Source organism: Vombatus ursinus, unplaced genomic scaffold (assembly GCF_900497805.2).
Source record: "Vombatus ursinus unplaced genomic scaffold, bare-nosed wombat genome assembly UNPS02015102.1, whole genome shotgun sequence".
NCBI lineage: Eukaryota > Metazoa > Chordata > Mammalia > Diprotodontia > Vombatidae > Vombatus > Vombatus ursinus.
In genome coordinates, this window is record NW_020954880.1 from 1,904 (window position 1) to 8,328 (window position 6,425).

General features: G+C 38.7%; 1 pseudogene; it reads left to right on the forward strand.

Moving 5' to 3' along the window:
* The first annotated feature begins 4,435 nt into the window (after nucleotides 1-4,435).
* On the forward strand, nucleotides 4,436-5,381 carry LOC114031219 (annotated as a pseudogene).
* The last annotated feature ends 1,044 nt before the right edge of the window (nucleotides 5,382-6,425 follow it).

Sequence of the window (6,425 nt, forward strand, 5' to 3'; positions counted from 1 at the left end):
GCAATGCATACTGCCTCTTTGACCTGACAAGTCAGTTTGACTCCTTGGATTTACTCTCCTCACCTGTAAAATGAGATCAGATGGTTTCTGTGATTCCTTTTAGATTTAGATCTATTTTTCTATGAAAGAATCTGCATCATACATCCCTCTCTTGTGTGCCTGCAGCTCTCATAGCATGCTCAAAACAGCTGGACTTGGAGGCAGGAAGACCTGAGCTGAAATTCTGTCTCAGACACTTACTAGCTATGTAACTCTGAGCAAGTTACTTAGCTTTTCTGGGCCTTCATTTCCTTATCTGTTAAATGGCATTTAAGATCCCTCTCAGCTCTCAATCTATGATCCTATGTTACTCCAAGCACTTAACTCTGTGATGTTCTCCTTTAGTAAAGCATTGGACCTTCTCTTCTGAAGCCCAATCCTGCCCCCACAAGATTAGCATCTTTCAGTCAAGGAGTCAGAAACTACCTTTTGCAGAGTCATTCTAAGATTTGGAAAGGGTCTCCTATCTAAAACTACATCTGATCTCACTACTTTAATTGCTGAGGCCTGATGGAATGAAATGGCTCCCATTTCTCTGTCCCTCTGCCTCTCTGTCTTTTCCTCTGGGTCTCTGCATCTCTGTTCTTCTGTCTCCGTCTCTTTTTCTCTGTCATATACATTCATGTACCCACAAATACACACACATACACTCACACACGCACACACACACTCACCAGGTGGGAAGGAAAAATGAAAACCTCCTTTTCTGGACACCTGGTTCCTAATACGATTCCAGGCACATAGTATGTTATTTACATAAATGTTAGTTGATTTGTTGATTACCTAATTCAGTTAATGATCTCGTAGCTTATACTGCTGGCCTCCTAGTCATCCAGGTTCCAAATCTGAAGACTGTCTTTTATAGTCCTCCCAGTTCAGCTTACATTGCATCAGGCTACATTACTTCTCTATATGCCTCTACATCCTCACCATTCCAATTGCCAACAGCCTAGCTTAAACAGTTCACTGCCACTAACCTGAGTTACTGGGATGGCCTCCTAACAAGTATCCCTGGCTCCATTCAGTCTGTCTTCCACCTCTTCAGTCCACACTGAACACTCTACCAGAACTACCTTCCTAAAGGACAGGTCTGCTTATTCTGGCACCTGAAGGATTATCCTTAGCATTGTGGAAAAATTGCTCACTGTCTCTGGGCCTTAGCCTCCTCATCTGTGGGATGGAGATAATAATACTTCTGCAGTTCCTGTTATGAGAAAGGACTTCTGAACTCTGATGTGCTATTAAAATGTGAGATAATGATGATGTCCATGTGTTATTCAAAAACCTAGTCATAGTTGTAAGGAAAGCTTTTTGTAACCTTAAAGTATCACAGAAATGTGAATTATCATTAGCAAAGCATTATATCACTCACTCCCCTGCTCAAAAGTTTTCTATTCATTTCATTGTGTACACTGTCCTTTGCTGGGCACTAGGAGAGATTCGAAGATATACCAAAAATGGTCCCTGTCCACACAGAGCTTACAGCCTAGTGGATGGGATAAAACAGGAATAATTTTGGGGAGAAAACAAGGAAAGATGTGACAAAAAGTCATAATTAATGGAAAGAGTTATATAGGAGAACATAGGGGGGTGAGAATACTACTGGAAAGAGAGTCATAGAAGGTTTCAAAGGTAAAGGAGCATTTGAACTAAGCCTTAAATAAATCGTGGATTTTGACCAATAGAGAAATGAATGGGCACTGAGGGCACTGACGGGATAAGGAGTAGGTGGAATGAAGGCCAAGGATTGGGCAAGTATAGACTATGTTCACAGAATTTAGGGTTGTCCGGTTTGACTTGTGTTAAAAAGGAAAAGCCCTTTCTGAAGTCTTCCCAGTAAGGGAACCACAGAAAACTTTAGCTCTAAATCTCCAAAATGCAACAGCTGTTTTCATCCACATGAACCAGGCAGAGGCCATGCTGAAATAATACCTAAAGGAAAAAGAGACTGAAATGAAATGAAGATGAAACCTTATCTATATTCTGTGAATGTAAAGAAATACTATAGTACCAGCCTGAAAGAGAGAGAAGGAGGTGGGAATGAGAGTCATAAGACAGAGTCAAACATCAGTTATTGGAGAGGAAAATATCTATGTATAAGCACATTGAAATATCTTTATTCCATTTATTTTTGAGGAAGGACATTGAGAAATGGAACATATTCAGGTAGGGAAGATGTCTAGGATAATGAGGGCACTAGCAATCATGATATATTAGGATTCATTGAAGCAAATGGGGGTTGTGTGCTTGGAGAAGACTTGGGGTGGTGGGGAGACAGTAGAAAAGATTGTTTTCTGCAAACATTAGAAGTGTTATTCTGTGCAAGAGGGATTAGATTTATCCTCTTTGGCTGCACAGGACAGAACTTGGAAAATCTGGTAGAAGTGGCAGAAAGAAAGGGGGATTTTAGTTCAATGTAATGAATATTTGGAAACAGTAATAATTGTCCAAAATTGGAATGAATTGACTCTGAAAATCAATCATTTCTTTATGTTACGGAGATTTAAGCAAAAGTTGCGTGACAACTTGAAGTTGTTATGGAGGTGATTCTTGTTCATGCACCAGCTGGACTACATTACTTCTCAAGTCACCCACACACACGTGTACATAAATGTACACATATTTACATATGTGTACATGCTTTATATAGATATACATACACATATATGCCTATATATGTGTATGTGTGCATATATAGGTTTATATGTATTTGTGTGTGTATATATATATGTGTATATTCATCTCTCTATCTATATCTACATCTATATATCTATATCTATCTATCTATATAAAACAAGGGCAGGTAACATACCAGGAATACAAAAACTGGACACTGAAATTAGAGTTGAGTACTAACCCTCATAATGAGATGAACCTGATGAGGAAAGCTAAGGACAACATATGTCTTTGTTTTTATTTGTATTGGAGGGAAAAGGAGGATTAAAGAAGGGATAGCTGACAACAGAGAAAACTCAGCGATGTTCAATTTTAATTTGGTATCTGCTTCCTCTGCCAAGATGAATATCTTTGGACAGGGAGAAAAAAGAACAAAAGGAGTAGGGAGATAGTCAGAGAGCCCTTAATTTACATTTATGTGCTCAAGTTGCTTGCCACACATGAGGGAAAATAAGATCAGTTTGACTGGATTGAGGAAGGGAATGATGTGCTCTATCTTGGGGCTCGGTTTTAAAGGACCTTAAATGTGAAACAAAGGAGTTCATATTTCTTTCTAAACCAGGGATTCTTAAGAAGGGAGCCTTAAACTTGTTCTTTTAAGAAATGTTTTTTTAACTGTATTTCAGTGTCAGTGATTTTATTTAACTTATCCAAAGTTTATTTAAGTTATTCAAAAGCTGCTAGAGGTAATGGGGTTCCCCTCATTAGGCATCTTCAAGCAATACTTAGATAATGCTTTTCATGTTCAGTGAAGGAGAGATTCATCTGGGACCATGCCTTACATCAAATGGCCAGTAAGGTCCCTCTCAACTCTAAAATTTTGAGATTCTATGATTCCAGCTCTGAGATCCAACAACTATATTTTTGAACATTATTTTTGAGGTTATTTCTCATAAATTTACGAATAGAGCTTTTTAGACATAACTAACTCAGTTTGCTTAAGAATTTCTACCTCTTCCCAGTCTTGTAGATTACATAAATTCAGGCAGCAAAAGTAGCCTTCATTCTCCCCAGTTCCAAAGAGGATATGTGATTGAGGTCTGCTAGAAAGTAAAGAAACAGTCAAGGAGTGGCTTGCTGTGCTTTGAGGAGAAGCATGAGGAAAGAAGGAGGAAAAGCAAAGAAGGAAAAGAAAAAAAGTAAGGTAGCAATATGGGGGAGAGGAAAGGGAAGAAGAAGAAGAATAGAAAATTGTACATAACCATAAAAAAGGGGGAGGACGTATGATGTAGAGAAAAAGTTAGGGGAAAAATTTCTGTCCCCTGTTCTTTGGTGGGAATGAGGGAGCTGGGAAAATGTGAGGACATAAGCTATGGTTGCAAGCAAAGGACTAAACTGATAAACTGACATTGTTATCGTTTACTATTATCAATCAGGAAAGCCAAGAGATCTACAGAGGTTAGGATTGGCAAGGAACATTTCCTGAATGAGTTAAGTTATAAATTTCCTTCAAGAACACTATGGAGAAGGATTAACCAAAAGTCTAAGGGAAGTTCTTCCAAGTGTTGGCAAGGAGTAAAGGACAGGAGATGTTTAGGAGACCTCCCTCACTAGAATAGAAGATATATGCTGAGCAATAGAGTGACATAGAACTTTGAAAAGAGTGGTTTGAGATTACAGAGGACTTAAATGCCAGACTGAGAGATTTGATCAACAATGACCTAACTTTTCCTTTCCTTTCCATGAAATCTGACTGTATAGCCTGAACAAAATTCCCAGGATGAGAAATTCGTCCACTAATGACACAGGGTCACCTGTCTTCACTCTAACTGGCCTCCCAGGGCTGGGAGACTCCCAACACTGGATGTTCCTTCTGCTTGGAGTCCTCTACACTGTCTCTATTGTGGGACACAGCCTAATTCTCTTCATTGTCAAAGAGGAGCAAAGTCTGCACCAACCCATGTACTATTTCTTGTCTCTGCTTTCAGTCAATGACCTTGGTGTGTCCTTACCCACACTGCCCTCAGTGTTAGCCACTTTCTGCTTCCATACCAAGAAGATAGCCTTTGATGCCTGCATGGCACAGATGTTCTTCATTCATTTTTTTCTCTTTCACGGAGTCTGGGATCTTACTGGCTATGAGCTTTGATCTTTATGTGGATATCTGCAACCCACTGAGGTATTCTACCATTCTCAATGACACTCGAGTTGCACAAATGAGTCTGTTCATTGGTATCTGCAGCTTCTGTGTGGATTTTCCATTGCCCTTCCTCCTGAAGCATCTGCCCTTCTGCAAAGTCAACATCTTGTCCCATGCTTACTGCCTACACCCACACCTGATCCATCTACTCTGTGGGGACATCACTGTCAATAGCATATTTGGTCTCTGTGTTATCATCTCTACCTTTCTCCTGGATTCTGTGCTCATCCTCATCTCTTACATTCTCATCCTCTGCTTTCTGGTGGCTATTGCCTCCCAAGAAAAGAGGCTTAAAACTCTCAACACTTATGTGTCTCACATATGCGCAGTACTAATCTTCTATGTGCCCATGTTGGGTGTATCCATGGTTCACCACTATGGCAGATATGCACCAACATACGTGTACATATTAATGTCCCTTATCTACCTCTTTGTCCCTCCCATGCTCAATCCTGTCATCTATTCTATCAAGACAAAGGAGATCCATAGGAAGCTCATCAGGTTATTCTCTGAGACTAAACTCTGAACAAGGAAACTGGAAAAAAAACACCAATTACACACAACATCATTCCATCAAGTTCATTGTGACTTTAAGTGTTGGTTTTACATTATCTACACAAAGATACTGGTGGCTGCCATTTGTATAAGCTCTAACATACTGGGTGTATATGATAATTTTTTTTAAGTTTTGAGTTCTAAATTACATATATATATATATATGTGTGTATATATATATATATATCTCCTTCCCTCCACCCCTTCTTCCCTGAGAAAGTAAGCAATCTGATAGACATTATATATATATATATATATATATACACAATCATGTAAATCATTTACACATTATTCATTTTGTCCAAGAAGACTTGAAGAAAAACAAGAAAGAAAATGAAAAATAATATGCTTCAGCCTGTATTCAGAAACATTATTTCTTTCTCTGGAGGCAGAGAACATGTTTCATCATGAGTCCTTTGGGATTGACTTGGATCATTGTACTGCTAACAACAGCTAAGTCATTCATAGTTGTTTGTCATAGGATATTGCAGTTACTGTGTACAATATTCTCTTGGTTCTGTTCACTTCACTTTCTATCAGTTCATGTAAGCCTCTCTAGGTCTTTCTGAAATCAGCCTGCTTGTCATTTCTTGTAGCACAATAATATTCTATCACAGTCATATGCCACAACTTGTTCAGTCATTCCTCAATTGATAGGCATCCCCTCAATTTCCAGTTTTTAGCCAACACCAAAAGAGCTGGTATAAATATTTTTGTACAAATAAGTCCTTTACTCTTTTTTAAAAAATCTCTTTGGGATACAGACCTAGCAGTGGTATTGCTGGATCAAAGGGTATGCACAGTTTTGTAGACATTTGGACATAGTTCCAAATTACTCTCTAGAAGCCAACCACCATTGTTACACAATTACAAACTCAGGCACAAAATATGGCTATAAATACAATAGTACATGTGTAGTGAATTGAGTACTGGACTTAGATTCTGGAAGACCTGGATTTGAATCCATCTCTGACACTAATAATTCCCAAGTGCTCTACAATGGAAGAATTATTAT